Here is a 23,726-nt window from a genome sequence, read left to right as displayed (position 1 = left end):
AAATGTAGAAAAATGAAGCTGGAGATGCAGCAGAACACTGACAATTTGAGTGTTGGCTGTGGGACACAGTGACCACATGAAAGAGCTGCTGCCTTCTGACCCTCTGGGTGGCCAGTTGGCCTCTGCGAGTGACCTCCATCTTTGTGTTCTCATATGGCTACAATGTCCTAGGGTCTCTAGGGGATCACACAGCTAGCAACTGGTCAGGGAAGTCTGCTGAGACACCTGGGAGACAAAGGTATCTCTGAAGCATCTCCCAGACTTTGATAGTTTCTCTCTCTCTCTCTGTTTTTTTCTAATATTTCCTCTTTTTCTTTTTTTTAAATTTAATTTAATTTTTAAAAATTATTTTTTATTGAATGAAAAATCCTTTAAATTCTATAGTGCTTTACAATTTTCAAAAGTTTCACACACATGATTTCATATAATCCCATAATAACCCCTTTTTTTCCCCTCTACCCCTATATTGCCCCTCCCACTGTCCCTCTCCCCACAGGCAACCACTAGTTTGTTCTCTGTATCTGTGAGTCTGCTTTTTTGGGGTTTTATTCACTAGTTTGTTGTATTTTTTAGATTCCACATATAAGTGATATCATACAGTATTTGTCTTTCTCTGTCTGACTTATTTCACTTAGCATAATGCCAAGTCCATCCATGTTGCTGCAAATGGCAAAATTTTCATCTTTTTTATGGCCGAGTGGTATTCCATTGTGTGTGTGTGTGTGTGTGTGTATAATATATCACATATTCTTTATCCATTCATCTGTTGATGGACACTTAGGTTGCTTCCATACCTTGGCAATTGTAAACAATGCTGCTATGAACATTGGGGTGCATGTATCTTTTCAAATTCGTGTTTTTGCTTTTTTTGGTTATATACCCAGGAGTGGAATTGCTGGGTCACATGGTAGTTCTATTTTTAGAGAAACCTCCATACTGTTTTCTACATTTCTACAAACCTACAAACCTAATATACAAACCTACAAACCTAACATACACCTAATATACAAACCTACAAACCTAATCTACAAACCTAATATATAATGTTTTCTACATTTTCTACATTTCTACAAAACTCTGTCTTTGAGAAACCTCCATACTGTTTTCCACAGTGACTGCACCAATTTATTTATTTGTTTATTTGTTTATTTATTTTAAATTTGTTTATTGGCTGCATTGGGTCTTTGTTGCTGCACACGGGCTTTACTTGCAGCGAGCGGGGGCTACTCTTTGTTGTGGTGCGTGGGTTTCTCATTGTGGTGGCTTCTCTTGTTGTGGAGCACAGGCTCTAGGGCACGTGGACTTCAGTAGTTGTGGCACGCAGGCTCTGTAGTTGTGGCGCACGGGCTTAGTTGCTCTGCGGCATGTGGGACCTTCCCAGACCAGGGCTCGAACCCGTGTCCCCTGCATTGGCAGGCGGATTCTTAACCACCGCACCATCAGGGAAGCCCTGCACCAATTTATATTCCCACCAATAGTGTAGGAGGGTTCCCTTTTCTCCACATCCTCCCCAACATTTGTTATCTATGTTCTTTTTCGTGATAGCCATTCTGACAGGTGTGAGGTGATATCTCATTGTGGTTTTGATTTGCATTTCTCTGATGATTAGCACGATGTTGAGCATCTTTTCATGTGCCTGTTGGCCATCTGCATTTCCTCTTTGGAAAAATGTCTATTCAGGTCTTCTGCCTATTTTTTAATTTGGTTGTCTGTTTTTTCGATGTTGAGTTGTATGAGCTGTTTATATATGTTGGATATTAACTCCTTATTGGTCATATCATTTGCAAATATTTTCTCCCATTCAGTAGGTTGTCTTTTCTTTTTGTCAATGGTTTCCTTTGCTGTACAAAAGCTTTTAAGTTTGATTAGGTCCCATTTGTTTATTTTTGTTTTTATTTCCTTTGCTTTAGGAGATGGCTCCAAAAAAATATTGCTGTGATTTATGTCCAAGAGTGTTCTGCCTATGTTTTCCTCTAGGCGTGTTATAGTATCCAACCTTTAATCCATTTTGAGTTTATTTTTGTGTATGGTGTTAGAGAATGTGCTAATTTCATTCTTTTACAAGTAGCTGTCCAGTTTTCCCAGCACCACTTATTGAAGAGACTGTCTTTTCTCCATTGTATATTCTTGCTGCCTTTGTCATTGATTAATTGACCATAAGTGTGTGGGTTTATTTCTGGGCTCTCTATTCTGTTGATCAATGCGTCTGTTTTTGTGCTAGTACCATACTCTTTTGATTACTGTAGCTTTGTAGTATAGTCTGAAGTCAGGGAGCATAATTCCTCCAGCTCTGTTCTTCTTTCTCAAGATTTTTTGGGCTATTTGGGGTCTTTTGTGTTTCCACACAAATTTTAAAATTATTTGTTCTAGTTCTGTGAAAAATGTCATTGGTATTTTGATAATAGTATCTTTTGAAACATGAAATTTTAAAATTTTGATGAAGTTAAATTCATATTTTTTTCTTTTGTTGCTTGTGTTTTGGGTAACATAGCTAAGAAACCATTGCCTGGTGCAAGGTCATGAAGATTTACTCCTACATTTTTGTCTAAGAGTGTTCAAGTTTTTGCTCTTACATTTAGTTCTTTGATCCATTTTGAGTTAGTTTTTGTGTATGGTGTGAGATAGGTGTCCAAATTCATTCTTTTACATGTGGATATCCAGTTGTCTCAACACCATTTGTTGAAAAGACTATTCTTTCCCCCACTGAATTGCTTAATGTAGCTGTGTAGTAAGTTTTCAAATAAGAAAGCGTGAGCCCTCCAACATTGTTCTTCATTTTCAAAATAATTTTGGCTATTCTGGATCCCTTGTGTGCCCATATAGATTTTAGGATAAGTCTGTCCATTTCTGCAAAAAAGCCAGCTGGAATTTTAATAAGGATGGTGTTCAGTCTGTATATTACTTTGGGGAATATTGCCATCTGAACAATATTAAGTCTTCTGATCCATAAACACAGGATGTCTTTCCGTTGATTTAGGTCTTTAAAATTTCATTCAACAATGTTTTGTAATTTTCAGTGTACACGCCTTATACCTCCTTGGTCCAATTTATTCCAAAGTATTTTATTCCTTTTGATACTACTACAAATAGAATTTTTTTCTTAATTTCATATTCCGGTTGTTCACTGTTAAGTGCATAGAAATACAGTCGATTTTTGTATATTGATCTTGTGTCCTTCAACTTTAACTTGTTCATTAGTTCTAATAGTTTATTGGATTCCATGTGGTTTTCTTGTACAAGATCATGTCATCTGTGCACAGAGATACTTTTGCTTCTTCCTTTCCAATCTGGATGCTTTTATTTCATTTTCTTGACTAATATGCCTGGCTGAAACCTTCTATACAGTGTTGAATGGAAGTGATGAGAGTGGGCACACTAGTCTTGTTTTTGATCTTAGGGGGAAGCTTTCAATCTTTCATCATTAAGTATCATGATAGTTGTGGGTTTTCAATGCTCTTTATCAGGTTGAAGGTGTTCCCTTCTATTCCTAGGTTTTGAGTGTTTTTATCACGAAAGGGTGCCAGATTTTGTCAAATGCTTTTTCTGCATCTGTTAAGATGACCACTGATTTTGTCCTTTATTATACTGATATGTTGTATTACACTGATTAATTTTCATCTGTTAAATCAATCTTGCATTCCTGGGATAAATACCAATGGATCATGTTGTATATGCACATAGAGAATTGTGCGCATCTGTCATTATTCTTGACGCATCTTTCTTCATAGAAATGGAATTACTGTGTGAAAATTTGATACTCTCAAATTCCTCTACAAAAATGCTGAAGTTATACTCTTACCAATAGTGTAGAAAGTGCCTTCTTCTTCATGTCCCTGGTGGCCCTGGATATTATTTATCTTCAATGTTTGCTAAAACGTTAGGTGAAAATGGTATTTCATTTATTGCTATAATTTGACTTTCATGATTCCTAGTGAGTTTGGATATCTCTCATGCCTTTATAGTTCATTTGTATTTCCTTTTCTGCAAACCAAATACATCTTTCTTATTTATTTACAGAATGGAGAGGGCAGGGAGGACACTCAGGCCTCAAGAGAAAATCTTCCAGAACATATGGAAGAATCCTCATATCTAGGTAGAGTGTCACTAATGTGACCAGGAAGCCCCTTGACAACACTGTCCTAGCAATGCTAGTTTTGTCTTTGTTCTGCCTTTGAACTTGGCGGGAATCAGGGACAGATACAGTTCTTGCGATCATTTGAGAGTGGCCAGGGTGCTACCTCTCGGACTGCATGGTCCTGGCTACAGCCCCAGGAAGGACTGGTCTGTCTCAGCTCTAGTCCTCTGGTTTTCCTTTCGGCCAGCCTTTCTCCCTGCCTCATCCTCAACAGGTACTTCTGCTTTGTCACCTGCCACCCTTATGACCCACACATTGCCAGGGATACCCTACCATCTCCTATTCTGCTCCTGGGCCAACCCTACTTTGTAAAAAAGATGTTTTGTTCATGAAGGATATCGTTGAATGTATATGAGGCTCAGTTAGCGCTTCTGTCTCTCTTTCTCCCTCCTTCTCTCTTTCTCTCTCATCAGCTGGTATCAGTATGGCTTTTTCTCTGCCCCCACCTGCTCACTGCCTCCTGTCGCCGTGAGTCACCCCATCTGCCTTGTCACTGGAACAGCAGGGGCGCCCTCCCCAAAGTGGGGCCTGTGGGATGGACGATCTGCCATTTCCCAGGGGCTGCTCTGATCATGAGTCAAGGCAAAATCTCCCGTAAGAGAGCTCCGGCTCTAGGAGAGCAAAGCCTCCCTGGAGCCAAGTGCCTGGAGTGAGGCAGAAGGCCAGCCAACTAAGCAGTAGCTGCAGTGGGTAGCAGCAGACCTTCCTTCAGACCCTGCACCTGCCACCTTCGTTCGGAGAAGTTCCAGTCCCCTTTCCTCGGCCTCGGTTGACTCATCTGTAAAACGAAGAGACTGGAGTAGTGATTGGTAATGTCTCACTGTTGGACACTGTTTTTAACTGGCCCGTTTCCATCAGTTTCCGCTGGGGAAAGCTTTGTATATTTAGCCGCTCAATTTGAGCTAGTGGGAAGACTAAAGAGGATTTTGTAAGTTGTTGGTCTTTTTTTTTTTTTTCTTTCTGTTGAGCCAATCTGACACTCCTACTGGAATTGCCGTGAGTTACATCAAATGACACCCATGACTGGCCATCCTAATCTACCGACTGCATTGTATTTCTGTAAAAATTGGACTTCAAGTAAGGTCGGAAATATTTCCCATCTATCACGAACCTTTTCATTCTCTATCAAAGAGACGATCTGATGTGGGGCCTGTTATCCGAGAGTCCGGGAAGGGCAGCCAGGACAGCTGGGGGAAAGGAGGGATGTGGAGGGCCGCTGGAGAGCGCTTCCTTGCTGGGGTGTCTCAGAGGCTCACCATAGAGCTTGGGGGGTCCGAGCTGCGTCGGGGGCTGGAGGAGGAAGCGGGCCACCAGGCAGGGCTGCTCTGTGAGGCCGGGATTCCCACCCGAGGCTCTGGCAGAGGCCCGCTGCAGGCCAGGCGGCGGCAGCCCGGGGCTCGGGGCCGAACCGGGCGGCAGCAGCATGCGCAGTGTGGCCGCCGCCGCCGCTCCGCGGTTTCTGCTGCTGCCACGGCTACCCGGGCGGCGGCGGCGGCGGCTGCTGCTCTACCCTGCGCCGCTGTCACTTCCAGTTCCTACTTCGGCGATCCAGGTCCGGGTCACTGCTTCCACGCCGCTGGCCCGGTCCCTCCAGGCCGCTCTCCCTCCCGGGCTCTGGGCTCCGGGCTGGAGGGGGCCAGCGAGGTACTGAGAGCAGGGACCGGAGCGGCCGCGAAGGCGGCTTCCCAGGGCAGCCGCTGCCCGCCCGCCGCCGCCCCTCGCGCCCTCGACCGGCTCGCCGCCAGCGCACCCAGCGGGGCGCGTCTCCCGCACCCAGCTTCCCGCCCTCCCAGCGGCCCCGCCGCTCTGGAAACCAGAACTTGAGGGCAAGAATCTGGCTTCCCTTTATATTAAAAAAAGGGGGAGGGACATTAAAAAAAAAATCCCCGGACTGGAGAGGTTGCGGGCGCTGCACGGAGTTTGGAGACGGGCGCCCCCTCCTCGCCCGTGTCCAGGAGCAAAGTTGCAGCCGCCCCTCCCCGCCCCGGCGAGCCGAGCCCAGCTCTCCAGTTTCGCCCTGGTGGCGGCCGCGCTCGGGGCAGGGTCCCAGCTCCGGCCGGGTGGAACGGTTCCCGCAGCCTTGGCACGGGCTCGGCCGCCCGCTCGTCGGCCCCGTGACTCGGGAGGGCGAGCGGCTTCCCGGAGGCGGCGGCGGCGCGGCTGGACCGAGCGAGCAACCGGAGGACCAGCGGGCAGCGGCCGAGCCAGGTGACCTGCCCCGGGGCGAGGGGGTCAGGGGAAGGGAAGCGCGCGAGGGCCTGAGGTGGGGGCGAAGGACCCCGGTTGGAGAGGAGCCGCCCTTCCTCCCCGGGCCGTGGCCGCGGGGTCCGTCCTCCGCCAGGGCCTCGCGGGGCTCTGAGCTCCGGGGTGCGGGGAGCGGGGGCGGGGGCCGCGGGCGGAGAGCTGGGACGCGCCAAACTTAGGGGCGAGTTGTCCGGCTCTGGCCGCGAGCTTCGCATCAGACCGGATTCCTTCTTTCCCCCGGAACCAGGGCGGGAGTCAACAGTACTATTTTTTTTGATACTAACTTGACCTCCCCCCACCCCCCAACCCCCGGCATCTGTACATTTGGGGATATTTTCGGTGTTGAGTACACAGGTCTGTCGCAGGAATGGTCTGTGGATGGGGAAAGTCCTGTATCTCCAAGGTGTTCAACGTGCCTGTGGTTAATTTCGAGTTTTCATTTTCCAGTCGTTTAGGAACCCAACAGGTATGTGAGCGATTTCGTTTCTTAGCTCTAGAGTGGAGAGCCCTTAAGTTTATCTCTGTCTCTTCGAGAATCTTATATTTTTATTTTTGGTTTGATATTGTTTTTGGATCTAAGGGTGACTCACATGATTTTTTTTTTCTTTTCTTAATGCGTAGTGGGAGTAAAAATAGAGTCCTAAGGGAATATATTTTTCTATGCAACTATGTATATTTTTGTCAAGAAAAGCTTCACATAAACCAAAAACCATTACAGAATAGGAGACAACTTTTAAGGCAAGATTCTAAGGTCCAAACTGCTTTTCTAACTTATATTTGCCTGGGAACCCCACAATTTGTCCTTGAACTTCCTGTCTTAATTTTTGACATTGACCATGGTAAGAGGAGCTTGGATGACATCATTTGCTCGAGCCACAGTTCTGGTGTTCCGTGACTGAGAGCGCCTGTCTCCAAAACGTAAGGCCTGGGCTTGCCCTTGTACTTCAGCTGAGGCATTTCCAAGGATTTCTCTTAAGCAAAGTATTATGCTACATGCCAAGCAGTGCTGCAGTCTCTTCTTACATAAGCGAGCTTCAGGCTGGTGGAGTCTCTGCGTGCACTTGGAACAGTTAATATCAGAGAGTTCTCAGTCTTGGGGAGGGAGGGTGGTGGTTGGTGATTGGAGTTTGGAAAAAAGTAAATTTCCAGTCTTGCCTTTCTTTGCTGCTTCAATTTTTGCAAAGCTTTCTATTTATCTTATCTGAAACTCACTGTGCCCTTGTAAAGGCGGCAGGAGAGATGGCATTACTTTCATTGGCCAGAGAAACAGAAAAGTTTAGTGAAGCAAAGTCATACAGCTGACGGGTGGTATCATCAAAACTCTCACCTGAATCTCCTGCTCTCAGCCCAGGATTCTGTTCTGTTTGTTTGTTTTTACGAAAACATTACATTTTATACAAAAGTGTTTCATTTGGCACATTTCATGGGTGGTATGTCTTCCAAGCTATTAATTTTTTCTATTCTTTTTGCCAACTCACATGGCTGGCGCTGTTCTTAGGAGTGAGGACAGGGGCAAAGCTTTCCAAAGGAGGGTCTGTGGTTTGTATTTACCTACAGTCTGCCGCCCCTCCGTTCACCTTCGGGGGTAGCAGGTGCTGAACAGAGTGAGCGACCAGGGCCCAGAAATGTCCGACATTCGTTTGACATCACTAGCCCAAGTATAATATTACTTCAGTCTTTACAAAGAAACTCATTCAGGAGGAGAAACTGGAGAGCGTGAGTTTTGTTCGTTAACAGCAATCTGGTCATCACTGGAACTTAGACACGAAGGAGGAAAAGGAGTTGAGTACCTACCATTTCTCAGGCACCTACTGTGTTCTAGGTACAGTGCTAGGTGCTTTAAGTATATTATTTTATTTAATCCTCACAACAATCCTGGGAGGGAGGGGATATTGTTCCCATTATACTGAGGTTTGGGGATGATCCAGACAAATGCCAGTGCAAAACGGAGCCAGAATGTAATCGTTGATGTACCTTACTTCAGAACTTGTTCCCTTTGCTACGTGCCAGGCTGTCCCCCCGGAGGAGCTATTGATAAATACAGGAACACCTAACCCTGGTTTGCACACATGGCTGCACATTAGAGCCACCTGGGGTGTTTTTAAAAAATACAAATGTTGGGGTCTCCCCACACTGAGCTTTTGGGTTAAGTGGTCTGCAGTGAGACCCAGGCCTTGGTATTTCTTGTTCTTTTTTTTAATGTTTAAATGAATTTTATATTGCCATATAGCATGAATTCAGGAAACTGCACAAATCCTAAGTAGAGTTTGATGAATCCTTACAAATTGAACACATCTGTATAGTCAGCACACCGATTAAGAAACACACCATCATCAGCATTCAAAAGCCACCCGCCTTGTGCCCCTTCCCAGTCACTACCCCTCACCAGTGGGCACCACTGCCCTGACTTCTAAGACAATAGATTCCTTTTTTTCTGTCTTGTACTTTATATGAGTGGAATCATATAGTATGTATCTGTTTGTATAAGATTTCTCTCACTCAGGGTAATATTTGTACGAGTTCCCCATGGCATTCTTTCTTTTTTATTGCTAGTAGTATTCCACCACGTGGATGTCCCCTATTTTGTTTATCCATTCACCTGTTGATGGACATCTGGGTTGTTTCCAGTTTGGAGTTGCTATGAACAATGCTACTATGAATATCCCTGCGCATGTCTTCTGGTGCGCATTTCTGCTGGGTTTATACATAGGAATGGAACTGCTGGGCCATAGGGTGTGTATATGTTTGGCTTGAGTAAGTGCTGCCCCAACGTTTTCTGAAGTTATTATTTGGTTTTGAAAGCTCCCCAAGTGATTCTAATGTGCAGCCAGAGTCGAGAGCTATTTCCCTGGTTTATCTAGAGTTCAGCCATCTAGCAACCTCTAGTGTCTGCCACCAAGCTGAGAACCTCTTCAGCCTCGGATTGTCTAGGAAATCTTCTCTGCTGGATTGGGCATTTAGCATCCATTTTCCCATAATCCCTTGTGCCCAGCTACCAGCTACCTGCCCCCTCTCACCATGGTAATCTGTGGACACATTTCCGTCTCTACTAGCCTTGGAGCTTCTCAAAGGCAGGAACCAGAACTTGATCATATAACGCCAGCAATCAGTACAGAACGTGGCACATAGCAGGTGCTCAGTAAATGTTTATTAAATGAATGATTGCTGGAATGACTGAATGGTCGGGGAAGCTCTGGGCTGCAAAAGAGATGCCCCATCTTTGTCCTTAGACTTGTGCACTTTTATTCCTAGGAGACTGCCTCAGACCCTCACTCAGAGCCTAATTACTTTTATTTATTGAAGCCTGTTGGAATTATGGGTAATCTGGTTGCTCATCCCCAAACTGGTTAGAAATAGCAAATTAGATTAAATGAGATAAGGAATGTGGAAGCGCTTTGTAAACTGGAAAACAGCATTTAAATAGAAAGTTGTGATAAAGGGAGAAGAGAGAAGTTGCTCTAGATTAGACTTGCTGGCGATGGCAGAATGAGTCTGTATCTATGTGTAACATGGAAGCAATGAAATCAGCAGGAGACAAAAACTATAAAAAGCAGACTGCCAAACATAACCATCAGGGCCTTTTTGGTGTGGGATCAGGCAACCCAACACATGCTGTGTGGTCTAGTGGCCAGAATTTCTAACTTTCTCTGCCTTGGTCTGGGTCTGATTCCCCGTCAGGGAACCTTTGTTCTTGAGAAGTAGTATAGTAGTACAGTGGCTAAGAGCTTGAGCCTTGGACTTGAACTAACCTGAAGTGGTCACTTATTAGGTATATGCTAATTTCCTTGGTGGTAGTGGTAGGTAATATTAGGTATATATTACTTTATTATTATTAGGTATATGCTAATTAGATATATGCCACCTCTTAGCATTAAATGAGAGAAGGCAAGTAAAGCACTTAGCACCAGTGCCTAGCACTGAGTAAACGCTCAATAAAAGCTAGTTCCTAATTGGAATTTTAATGTATCCCAGTAGACTAGTGTTCACAAATGATAACATTGCATTACCAAAAAAAAAGTTCACTTTTTTGTTGACAGTTACGTTAGGCAAACTCCGTTTAAGAAGTGAGTCGTGCTTTATAGAAAGATTTCCTTTAGGAATCTTAACATTAAACAACCTTGGATACAGGAGAAGGTAAACTGTGGGCTCTGGGGAATGATGGCTTCTCCAGGGGTCCTGAGGTTTTACACTAGTTACATTGAGAATTTATATATATAAAATGTAAATATATATATTTTAAACTTTTGGCCGCGCCATGCGGCTTGTGGGATCTTAGCTCCCCGACCAGGGATAGAACCGGGGCCCTTGGCAGTGAAAGCACGGAGTCCTAACCACTGGACTGCCAGGGAATTCCCACATTGAGAATTTAGACGGGGATGAAACTTAAACCAGGAAAAAAAAATCCAGCCATTTTGTTTCTCAGGTCTGTGCTTTATTTGGCAAAGATCGCTTGTTTTTGGAAAAACGTTTTTGGAAAATAAAGTCAAAGGTTAAAATCCCCACATATTTTCTAATTCTTAACATCTCTCTTCTGAAGACAAAATAAAGTTGACCGTTTCTGGGAATTTTAGATGAAGAGTGGTGGCGGGCTTGACCTCTGTTCTCATGGTGAACAGCAGAAATGTTCATCCTGTCAACATTATTAACCTCTTTGACTCACTAATTGAAGCGTTTTTTTTTTCTTTTTCTAGACTTGAGATTCTCAGTGCCTCACTTCATAGAAAATAATTTGAATTTAGATTAGAGGGTGTTGAAATGTGTTTAAAATTATTTGTAGGTCATATTTACTGTGTTTACATATTTTATTTGGAAGACTGCATAAAGGCAGTTTAAATTTCAGTGATGTTATAGCCCAGTGATATCCATGGGACACAGACTGGAACCTGTGACTCTAATTTCTGACAATGTATGTGTAATCTTAAGAGTTTCATGAACTGGTTATAAGAGTTCCTGTTAAGTCTCCAGCTTAATGTCTTGCTGTAGTTCTCAGTGCTTAGTGTGGCCAATTTTTAAGTGCTGAGAAGAATTTGTATATGGTTGCCTTTATAACAACTCAGGATAAGAAATATGTTTGGGGATCCAGTTCTAAAGAGGAACTGGAGAAGACAAAGCGACTGAATTCTTCTGAGACTATGAATTATTCAGTTGTTAACCACAGTAACTTCTTTAGCTACCATTTTGTGTGCTAATAATAGAAACGGTTTGGACGGATTCCTCTTGGAATTGAAAAATCAGGAAAGCCTTTCACTCTTTTCTAGTCTATGCATAAACTAGGAGAATGTGTAAAAAGGATATTTTCAGTTTCTCTTGTTTACCTGGATGAAATGGTTGGTGTGTCTTTTAAAACAAATGCATTTGTTTTATAACTACGATAGCTTGAAATTTAAAAATCCACCCCAGAGCAAGATGCTTCTTGTTTTAGTTGAATTAAACAATTCAACAAATGGTTTTTTGTTTTTGGTTATGACTGACAAAAACTTTCCCCCTTGCTCCCAGGAAATAAGTAATAAACCTGTTGATTTGGGCATAGTCGAGGGGAGAAAATAAAAATCAATTGCCTCTGTACAAAAACAAAACAAAAAGAAACAAAAAAACCCCACGATATGTAATATTTAAAAGGGAAAAATATAGTTTCTGAATTGGATTGAATGTATGCTGATAATACCAAAAGGAAGGCATTTTATTACAAAATTTGATCAATTGAATCTTCCTGATGGGAGATGTCAAAGTTATCTTGTTTTAAATCTAACTCAACTCTAATTTGTTTTTTAAAATTAAATTTATTTATTTATTTATTTATGGCTGCGTTGGGTCTTCGTTGCTGCGCGCGGGCTTTCTCTAGTTGCGGCGAGCGGGCTTCTCATTGCGGTGGCTTCTCTCATTGTGGAGCACGGGCTCTAGGCACGCGAGCTTCAGTATTGCAGCACGTGGGCTCAGTAGTTGTGGCTCACAGGCTCCAGAGCGCAGGCTCAGTAGTCGTGGCGCACGCACGGGCTTAGTTGGTCCGCGGCATGTGGGATCTTCCCGGACCAGGGATCGAACCTGTGTCCCCTGCACTGGCAGGCAGATTCTTAGCCATTGCACCACCAGGGAAGCCCCTTTAATTTGGTTTTAATGTTGATTCTAATCCAGGCTGTTTCTGGGGGCAACAGAGCACAATACAGCCCTTTATTCAAATCACGCAATCTTGGCCACTCTCCCCTACTCCAGCCCCATTCTAATTTGGTCATATGTTATCACTGAGGCGACCCCCGAGGATCAATCTGAGAGGTGAAGACATTGCCAGCACAGCATAAGGTATGCAGAGCCATTGGTGATGACCTTGGGGTTAGTACCAAAAGGAAGTACAAGGTCTGGCCTTTGAATTGCAAATGAAGAAGAGTGAGGGCACTTGCCTATTGCTTAGGGCCTTTGCTTACCTATGTTTTTAGAGGAAGTGTATGTCCACTCAGTCCAGAAGCTGCTCCATATCTGCATTTCAACCTTGGCATTGCCACTTCCTCTGTTGTCATCTGGAAGATAGACTTACAACACCAGACATCTGTCTAATTAGCTCCCCGCTTTGTCATCCCCTGGCAAACTGGACCCTTCCACACAGAGGGGCGTGTGGGTTCAGAGCTGTGGATCAGCCCAGATGACATAATAGTCACGTGTCATTTTTATTGACTTCTTGGCAGAAGATTTACCTTCCTAACTTAGTTCTGCTTAGAGAAAGAGAGTAAAATCCCAGCTTTATACTTTCTTGGGGACTTGAATATTATTACAGAGATCAGACATGTCAATTGAGGGATTGAATAGGGCAATAGGGAAGAGAAGGAATTAAATTAAGGTGGGAGGAAATGCAGCAGTTTGCAAAGCAGTGAGTGAAAGTGTTATAAGGACTTCTCACCCTAGACAATAACATACAGGTTTCCTTATGCTTTGGAAGCACATGGATATTACTTTAAGAGGCATCTCGAAGGGGTCAAGCTCTTAACAGCTTTTATGAAGAGCCCGGCCTGTGAAGCAGGTCTCAACACTGAGGAACATTCTGTCTTGTAATTTGTCTGTTCTTCATGGCTAGGTTTCCAGCAAACTGGGGCTACTTACCAATAATTCCTGAGAAATGTTTGCAAACCAAGAGAATGCGGTATTTTACTAACAAAAGAAATTTAGCCACTTCTTTGGAGAAATGTGTGTTGTGATAGTGTAAATCAGCATTTTTACTGTAAAATGACCAGTTTGCATTCTTTGATGATATGCTGGTATTTGGGAATGGATTGGGGAAAATCCTGATTGGGGATTAAAAAATCATCTTCAAGCAAAGAGAACAGAATGAACAACAATGTTTGACAGTTGGTATACCTGTGGGTGATTTTATTTGCTAGATTTTATATAGCATCCTATTTATTTCTTATCTTAAAACAAATTTATGTATTAGTGCCTGGCATATACCAGGTGTTCAGTAAATATTTGTTGAATGGGTAATGAGTGGATGAATTTTTAAAAATTTATTTTAGATAGATTGAATATCTAACAGTCTATATGTAGATTATCAACAGCTGACTTTATTCATAGAAATGACTCTTTAGTGGATGAAAATAAGGCTAAAACGAAAGCCGGGTCCTTCCTAATACAGTATTACTCAGTTTCTTTATGTCAAGCTGGAGCAACTGTTTCATGTTTTTAAAAGTTAAAAAAAAAAAAAGAAAATGAAAGGTATGAGAGATTAGGTGCCACGATGTCATTTGGAAGACCTTCTCTGCCTTTTCAGTGCTCAGGTCACTTCTTATTCCTTATGTTACCCAAACTCTCTCGATTTCACTGGGCTGTCCACGTGTGAGATTTGCACATCCAGGACTCCGTAACTTTGATTCTCCCAAGTGAGCCCAGGTAGTAACTTCACTTCCTTTGGGTGAGGTAAATGCTTTGTCAGCATTCTTCGCTTCTCTCAATCATATTCTTCAAAAAGAAGCATCTATCTTCCCAAGTGATGGAAAATATATGAGCCCTGATTTATCAAGTTCTACCAGAAAAAAATTACCTTCTCCCTGTCTTTCCTTCTGGGGAAGGTATGACCAAAGGACAGGTGTTTCTGGTGGAAGAAATGGCTGCTTAAGTTTTTGGTTGAAAGGAAAGAGGAATAGTCAGCAAGTGCTTGGGCACCGTCTACATGGTGAGTACTGAGAATTGTGGAAAAAAGCAGCATGTGTATGGGAAATAGTGGAGTTTCGCAGCGTGTAGAAGTGGATGGCTAGGTAGCCAAGCTTCCAGAATCTAGAGCATAATACAGAGTTGCGAGAAAGAGAAGCCCTTTGTGTACTGAGGTGTAGTGTTGGGGGAAGACCCCGTGGAGGAGAGTGATGGAGGATGGGCTCCTAAGGACCGCTAGGATTCAGACGGTTGAGGGAACTTTTTCATAAGGAGAAGTGTGCATAGCAGAGAGAGGCACAGTGAAGGAAGCAAAGGATTCTGGGGCATACGAGGAGGTGATGATGAGAAACGATGGGCTTGCTAGGTATGGGACCAGCTTGAGAAGGGCTTTGAATGCTGGCTCGAAGAGCGTGGACTTGACCTTGTAGGCAGTTACAGGCTGGGTTACCTTAGGCTGAGAGACGTGGATTTTAACTGAAAGCACCATTCCTGATGGCTTGGCTATCTGAGCTCCTGTACACCCACCTTCCTGTGTTTGGATGGTTTCCTAGGCACAGATCCTGTTTGGGGTCAGGTGGAGGAAAATTAATTAATTAATTAATTAGTTAATTAATTGGTTGATTGATGTCTGTTAGGCATTGATGGGCATCTCTAAAAAGGGCAGACTTGAAAAAGTGACTCACATAGAGACGTAAGCAAAGTGCACCAAAAGTGCCAAATGAATGGTTGAAGGTGATCTTGAAAGAAAGTAGGAGAAACTTTGGTACAACATCCTTCCCACCCGGATTAGCTGGTGGAAGAGGGACTTCAGGTGTGTGATTTGTAGTCTTGCCAATTGCCTATCACCTCTTCTTGCTTCTCGTGGGTTACTTTGCCGTGTTTTGCCACATCCCACTGTGCCCTGCTGGGACTCAGAGCCTCTTTTAGAGCAAGGGATGAACAGGTGAATGTGGCTCTTAGTGGCTGTCATTTAAGCTATTTTACAATAAACAGTTAAAAAAAAAAAAAAAGATAGCCCAGCCCAGCCAGACAGTAAAATCTCACAGTTCTTTCCAGTGTCCCTTCTCTATAGTGCTCACATCATGGTGCTTTGGGAAGAGATTTAAAAGGAACCTGTACTACCTGGGACAGGCCAGTAATCGCATTGGCAGACGAGTTAATGAAATCCACCACCATGGAGTTTGAAGCATCTTTGGTCACGTCATGGTCACAGGGCTTCAGTTTGCAGATGAGCACAGGTGTATATTATTTTAGATAACAGATGTTTCCTGAAAAGTCACATGGAAATGGATTTTTTTTTCTTCCTTAATGATATTTCTTTTTGCCTTTACTGTAATTTCGGCAATGCCTTTTCCTCAATTATAATTAATCACCAATTGGCGAGAGCTTCTAAACTTTCATTAACTCATCAAACATTTATCGAGCGCCTACTGTGTGACAGGCACTCTTCTAGATGTTGAGGATCCAGCCATGAAAAAGGTTGGAAAGAACTGGCTTCATGGGGCTTACATTCTAGGTGCAATTTATATTTAAGTCTCTCTGACAGTCCATCCCGTCAAGCCACCAATGAATGACTATTTATTGAGTGTCTCATGTGTTGAATGCTGGACCAGGGCTGGGGGGCCCTTTACACTGCAAAGAGTTGGCTTTCCAATGGGAAAGCCAGGGCTAATCTTAACCCTCACAGAATAAATAGAGAATATTACAGTGGGAGGTGATTGAGAGTGCATGTGTGCAACATCTACCCAGACTGCAAGGCTGTAGCTGTTTGGAAGAAAGAGAGGTGAGGGTGAGGTGGTGGAGGACTTTAAGGAAGGCAGCGGATGAGACCGCTGGAGGAGGGGCTCCTGTGTCCATTGCCCTCCTCCCTCCCTCAGCTTTGGGTGGGGCTCATTTAACACCAGTCTCTCCTGTGCATGGAATTTGTCCTGAAGCAGCTGCTTCTGCTAGGTTCTCGGACTCCAACCCTAAATCACAGGAGGCTCCTAGGAAAACAGGGGCTGCAGGAACCCTATCTTCACAGGAGAGTCTCCTCCTTAACCGCCTGGACGGTTAAACAGGCAGGAGCGGCTCTTACACTTTCTGAGCTTATTTTCATGGTCTTCACACGTGTCGCTGGACTCATCACGGGGAGTTCGAAAATAAATAGTACTCGAGTGTCTAGGGTATTTTTTTCTTTTTAATTCCTTCTTTTTTTTTTAAAGAAGGGAGTCATTATTTTTTAAAGTATTTGTTTATTTATTTATGGCTGTGTTGGGTCTTCGTTTCTGTGCGAGGGCTTTCTGTAGTTGTGGCAAGCGGGGGCCACTCTTCATCGCGGTGCGCGGGCCTCTCACCATCGCGGCCTCTCTTGTTGCGGAGCACAGACTCCAGACGCACAGGCTCAGTAGTTGTGGCTCACGGGCCTAGTTGCTCCGCGGCATGTGGGATCTTCCCAGACCAGGGCTCGAACCCGTGTCCCCTGCATTGGCAGGCAGATTCTCAACCACTGCGCCACCAGGGAAGCCCAATTCCTCCTTTTTTAATTCATCCTTTACGTGAAAGGACAAGGAAGAAATATAAAGGATGAGGACGTTGATCTGTGACCCCACGTTCAGGCATTCTTCAGTATAAAAATGGATTATTTTCCAAATATTTGTTTTTAAGTTATTGTTAGGAACACAGAACACATTTTCCCATAGAACCAAGGTGCTACGTGGTGATTCTGTTTTCTGGCTGGCCCACAGCGGCTAGTTTCATAACTAATGTGGCTGAACTATGGATGTCATAGAAACTAGGTGGCGCAGGTGACACTGTGTCCCCGGGAAAATGTGTTCCTCATTCCAGTTTGCACAACTAAGAAGTAAGTCCCCTTCTCCGACACGGTGGTGGCTTGGGGCTTGGGAAGGACACCCCCAGCTCTGGTGCACAGGCGGTCCAGCAGCTGGGGCATCACCCATCCGCCCGCATCCCTCAAAACTGGCAGCCAGTGTGGCTCTAGTGACAGAGGCACGGGGGGGTGGGGGTGGGGGGAGGGCCACAGCGGCCGGCGGGCTGAGAGGCAGCTGGTTCTAAGCCTCTGGCTTCCCACCCTTGGCTTGGCAAACGCTATTGACAAGAGAGATTTCATCTTTCCCTTTCCTTCGTGCCTACTCTCTTTTCGGTGAGATTATTCCGAAGCCAGTTGTTCTTTCTCTTTTTAATCCTGGGACCATCCCCACCAAGATGCCTGTATCATTCCTCATTCATTCGCCACTTTCCTCAACACTTGCTACTCAACTGAAGATAGATCTCTGTTGTGGAGAAAGAGGTTCTTGCCCTAGGTGAGTGCTAACAAGGAAGATGGCGATCATAAGGTGGGATACGTTGATGTCGGTGATGCTGAGGAAGCCTCCCGGAGTGGATTTGGAAACTTCTCGATGAGGTGTGAGCAGTGACAATTACGCTCAGATCTTTGCTCCTATTACAGGAGCTCTGTGGAGCTGGACTTCCTAGCTCTGGATGAGATGAGGTCCAAGTCATCTAGAAGCCCGTATTAGTTATCTAAAGTGACTCTATATAAATCCACAGAGACAAAAGGACATAGATGGTCAAAGCTGTCCACAATTGCAATCCGAGTCCCACGAGGCAGTGGTGGCAAGATAAAGCCAGAATTTATAAATAGGCCATTTAAAAAATGACATTTTGAAAAAATCAACTATAAACAGGTAATAATTATGTTAGGCCGTGATACCCCAGACTCCCTTTGCTTTGATTCTGTATTATCCGACAACTTTCTAATTGTAATTTGGCTTACTATGTAAATTTCTCTATTGGGAGAGAGTGATCTGGCCCATAAAATGGGAGTATCCAATCCTCTTCATGGTTCTTTTTTTTTTAAATTAGTAAATTGGCATTTTGGCTTATGCATTGGCCTTTTGTGAACGTGGTTAATATGAGTCCATTTTCAAGAGCCTTGAGAACTGAAGGCCAGATTCTGGACCTTGGAGACCCAGCCAAGATGCTGCCTTTGGGAGCCCCTATTCAGATGATGGACCAGCAGGCCTTTTCCTGCGCTCCTTTGGTCAAAGACATCTCTCACTGTCCTGATGGGAAACAGAGCCACAAAGAAAGTAGTGTTGCTTTCCTTAGGTCCTCACAACTGCTCGGCAGTGACAAATCTGGGATTGGAGTCAAGGTCTCCTGACCCTCACATCAGGGCTCTTTTCAGTATACTGATGTTATTGCAACTGCATGCATAAGTCAGATCTTGTTCCCTAAATTGCTGAAATGGAGAGAAAGGAAGGAAATAAGAGAGAAGTAGAGAGCAGGGTTTGCTCCATATCAAATTGGAACAGTTATTATTTAAAACCAGGCAGGGTACAAATGCCATCCACTGTATTCTAGTAAGTGGAATTCCAGTGGCGAATTGAGTCCAGCTTCTGAGCTGAGAGCATTATTTGTCGCTGACTTGGTGACTGCTTTTAGTAGGAGCTGAGCAGAAGCGTCCCAGGTCGTGTCCACAGAGCCAGGAGCACTGCCACCCGGTGAAATATGACTAAGCAACTCAGATTTGCTTGCTCTGTTGCACGACGTAATGACATTTCCTTCCAAGTTCAGGGGTTAACAGAGGCAGCGTGCTCAGCTGTGAGGATAAGAGAATGTGATTCAAGACGGGCTAAGTTAATTTAAGATCTTATTCAGTAAGAACAAGGAAGAGATGGAATGTTCCTGAAGTATTTGGAATTTTTTTAAAAACTGGGCCTGAAACATAAGCTATGTCCATGTGGTCCCAATGAATCACTTGCTTTGCAGTTGATTAGACTTTAATAGTTGAGTGATGGAGCCTATTGTGATCACTTCAAACCCTAAATTAACTTTAAATGAAGTTCGCTGAGTGGTACTGAAGCCACGTGACATTAGAGCCATCACTAGGCATCCGAACTAGCATGCGGTATGGCTTCTTCTCTTAACAAGGATGTGGCTGGGGTCGTGACTGGTTACCTCCGGTGCTGAGAGCATGATGCCAAGGAATGGTTTCGCTTGGTCCTATAACCATGGGCTGGATGCCGCCCTCCCCCTGCCCCCCCCCCCCCACCAGCTAACACCTCACTTATGTGGACGATGGAACCAGATGAACAAATAGAAGTAACTCAGGGCAGCCCTAACCCCCTTCTGGCAAACATGACCAGGTGCCTGCTGGGTCAGGGCTGCCCCTTGAAATGAGAAGGACAGCACATGAGTTAGGCAAAGCCCCTGGGGAGACAGGGGCTTTCTCATATAGGCCATTTTCTCTTTGTCACAATTAGTTGAATTAAGTCATCTTAGAGGTTGTAACAAACTTGCTGCGTATGGTACAGATGCTGCAAGGGATTCCATATCGACAGAGGCAAGGGATTTCTTTTTGTGTACAAACTCACAGATTTCTTTCTCATCTCTTTCATGTCTCATGAAAACATAAAAGTATGCATACAGGGCTAAAATGCCTCTTGGAGCACTTTCTTGTGTATTTTTATTGGTTCCATCACTTTCTTGCTTTGTGACTTAACTACTTACTCTGAGTCACTGTTTACTTATCTATAAAATGGGGGAAATAATTGTACCCACATTACAGGCTTGCTTGGAGAATCAAGGGCAATGAAGACTCCAAGCATGGTGTCAGCATGTAGCGCATAGCAAGCGCTCGGTAAGTCAGGAAATCGTAGCTGTAAGATTACCAAGTGGCTGGGGGGAGTGTCTTCTCCTGTGCTTCCTTGCTTTTCTCAGTTTAGGGAAAATGTCATAAAATAGCATACATGTTGAAACTGAAAACTCCTCCAAAAAGGATCTATTTGTAAAGCCATATAAATATTAACTTCTGTGCAGCTTATACTGGCAGATCCCCAACGGTTCAGAATTAACACCTGGTGTTTAGTGGATGGAAAATAGGTTTTGCTGTCATTGTGGATCTCCAAAATGGAAAAATGTGGGGATACGTTTAAAAATGAAATGCCTTGTCTGATTTCAGCTGCCGATGTAGGATTAGACCTTAGGCTGGCTCTATGTAAATACTTAAACAAAAAAAATCTTGAATGAACTTTAATCCTTGTCTCTCCTATTGCTTACCCAATGTAAAGTAAATGTTTTTTTGTCGTTGTTATACTTGAACCTTGCCTCATCCCACTGCAGGCGTGGGACCTTGAAACCATCGAGCTGTAGTCTAAGAAGCAATCCTTTCTTTCCTGTCTGCCTCACAGTAGTGGTAAATGGAGGGAGGGAATCCTGCTGTTCATCTGACCTTCACAGATCCAACTGGAACTAAGCAGCTAATTTCTGCACCAAAATAGGAATCAAGAAAGTTCAGCTAATCTGGGACTCAGTTTCATACCAGAGACACTAAACAAGCGAGTGAGGCTTGCACAGAGTATAGGGAGATGAGTGTCATCGGGACTTTGTATTGTGAAATCGCCTAACTGCGTCAAAGTACAAATTTGCATTACCTTTTAACCATCCCACTGCTTTGCAGATAGAAAAGGGGAATTGGTTCTCCATTTTGCACGTATAAATGATTGGGATTAGGCCTAGGCAAGTGGCTTGTATTGGAATCTACTTCTCTTTGCTCTCCCCGCACCCTCTCCATGCTGGGGGAATCTCCCTTGCTTTTTCCCAGTTGGGCGCCAGTGCCCTTAGTTTTTCTCCACATCATCGTCTCTAAACTTGGTCTCACACCTCTCGTTTCCACTAAGATGTAAAAGACTGATAACAGCTGAAAGTATTGCACTCTCTCCAAATAATATTTCCATTTTAGTAGGTGACCAATCTCAAGTGCATGGAAGAAAGGTCTGGGGTGGAATGTTCGGTACCGTTCCATGTGAGGCTTGTGAGGGTGGAGTGCCGTAGAGGGCGTTCATGGTTCTATCTAACCTTCCATCTGCTCGGAAATCATAACCCTCAGGCATTGCCTTCTCTGCTAGTCCCGAGAGGCCTCTTCCAACTTCTTCCTATGTAGTTCCGAGTGCTTCAGAACAGCATCTGTGGGTAAATTCTAGTGTATTGAGGTTTTCTAAAAAGGGAACTGTGTATAGTGCAGGCAACTTCCCTCAAGCAGACACAGTGCCTCTTGTTGATGCACGTTTCATTTTCTGATCAGTTTATTTGTTCTCAAATTCAGCCAAGTACCAATACAACTGAACACCAGGGAAGTCCAACGTTTGCATTTTAGATTGTAGCGTTCAGGAACATATTTGGATTGTAGTGTCATTTAACTCTTTAGTAATATCGACATTCCCCCTTTGCTAGAAGTGTATTAGTGTTTCATTTTTAGATGTGATTGGGCTCTTCAGTCATTTTAAGTTTGAATGCAAAGCATTCATTGATTAAATGAATAAAGAGTGTGGGGACTTCCCTGGTGGCGCAGTGGTTAAGAATCCGCCTGCCAATGCAGGAGACACGGGTTCGAGCCCTGGTCCGGGAAGATCCCACATGCCGTGGAACAACTAAGCCCGTGCGCCACAACTACTGAGCCTGCACTCTAGAGCCTGCGAGCCACAACTACTGAAGCCCGTGTGCCACAACTACTGAAGCCCGTGTGCCACAACTACTGAAGCCCGCACATGCCTAGAGCCCGTGCTCTGCAACAAGAGAAGCCACCGCAATGAGAAGCCCGCGCACCGCAACCAAGAACAACCCCGGCTCGCCGCAAATAGAGAAAGCCCTCGTGCGGCAACAAAGACCCAACACAGCCAAAAATAAATAAATAAATAAATTTATTAAAAAAAAAAAAGAGTTGTAAGTCTCAGAAGGGGCACACATTTGCATATATTGTTTATACTGATGCCCCCCCTAAATTTGAAAAAAAATAGATACTCTATATTTTCATTCGAGAGACAGATTTTAGGTCTTCTAGAATATGTACACAAAGAAGATAAAATTGAGTCTTGACGCGGCTCCCAGAAAACATGAGGATTAGAAATGGAACAAATGTCTCTACCTGATGGGAAGACAAATCCTTCAAAATCTTAGGCTCATTACCAACCAAGTCCCATGTGCAAAGGTACATTTTATTCCCATCACCACATTGGGGGAAAAAAAGGATGCAAACTTCTAGACATCCTGGAATGAAATGTTTTTTGAAGGTGTATTTCCATCCAGAAGGTGGGCATCTGGTTACCTATAGATATATATAGATTGGCATCATTGGCTGGCAGATTAATAGGTTGTGCCTGTGCTTGAGCATACTTCTCGTTTCAAATACACGTTTATGAGACTAGAAGACACCTCCATACGTTTTAAAACATTGAATACATTTTAATTTTTATATTTTTAAAAATTTTAATTTTTTTTACTGAAGTGTAGTTGATTTACAGTGTTTCAGGTGTACAGCAAAGTGATTCAGTTATATATCTATATATCTATTCTTTTTCAGATTCTTTTCCATTATAGGTTATTACAAGATATTGAATACATTTTATTTATTTATTTTTAACATTTATTTTATTTTTTTAATTTATTTATTTTTATTTTATTTATTTTATTTTTGGCTGCGTTGGGTCTTCATTGCTGCATGAGGGCTTTTCTCTGGTTTGGTGAGCGGGGACTACTCTCATTGCGGTGCGCAGGCTTCGCATTGTGGTGGCTTCTCTTGTTGGGAGCACGGGCTCTAGGCACGGGGGCTTCAGTAGTTGTGGCACGTGGGCTCAGTCGTTGTGGCTCGCGGGCTCTAGAGTGCAGGCTCAGTAGTTGTGGCGCGCGGGCTTAGTTGCTCTGCAGCATGTGGGATCTTCCCGGATCAGGCTCGAACCCGTGTCCCCTGCATTGGCAGGCGGATTCTTAACCACTGCGCCACCAGGGAAGCCCTGAATACATTTTTAAACTTACAATTGTCTTTCAAATAACAACTGCTTGGTATCTTCCCTAGGGACAGTGGGATACCAGAATGATGGTTGTGACAGGCCAAGTGAAATATTGTATTTCTTTAACGTTTTGCTGCTGGCAGTTGAGTAATACCAGGAAGGTCAGAGGTCGTATCTGGAAAAGTCACCTAAGGCCAGGAAGAACCTATAGGCTCAGGCCATCCAAGGGTCAAATCCATGAAGATGAGCTGAGAGGGGCAAGGTCAAGGGGCAGAAAACGGGCATTGAGGCTGGGAGTAAGAGGCAGGCCTGGGCAGAAAGTTGGGCGACATGGAGTTGGGACCCAGTGGGTGGCCTTGGGGAGGATGGGCAGCAGAGAGGAAGGCCCTGAAGACAGTGCCCTGGCTGAGAACAGTGAATAAACT

General features: G+C 44.0%; 1 protein-coding gene across 4 annotated transcripts in view; it reads left to right on the top strand.

Annotated features, from left to right (window-relative positions):
• ARHGEF6 (Rac/Cdc42 guanine nucleotide exchange factor 6) overlaps positions 1 to 23,726 on the top strand; it is a 111,191-nt gene that overhangs the window by 4,878 nt on the left and 82,587 nt on the right. The window contains exon 1 of one of the 4 annotated variants that reach the window (XM_057538403.1): positions 5,162 to 5,217. The exons of 1 other annotated variant lie outside the window; for it this stretch is intronic. The gene's annotated coding sequence lies outside the window, so the exon portion shown is untranslated. Of the gene's footprint in view, positions 1 to 5,161; positions 5,218 to 5,627; positions 6,344 to 6,825; positions 6,846 to 23,726 lie in introns of those variants that run through there. 2 more of the 4 variants (XM_057538402.1, XM_057538401.1) reach the window with 2 other exon arrangements.

Source organism: Balaenoptera acutorostrata, chromosome X (assembly GCF_949987535.1).
Source record: "Balaenoptera acutorostrata chromosome X, mBalAcu1.1, whole genome shotgun sequence".
Taxonomy (NCBI): domain Eukaryota; kingdom Metazoa; phylum Chordata; class Mammalia; order Artiodactyla; family Balaenopteridae; genus Balaenoptera; species Balaenoptera acutorostrata.
The sequence above is the reverse complement of the archived record's forward strand: the minus strand, read 5'-3'. Positions and strand labels throughout refer to the sequence as shown.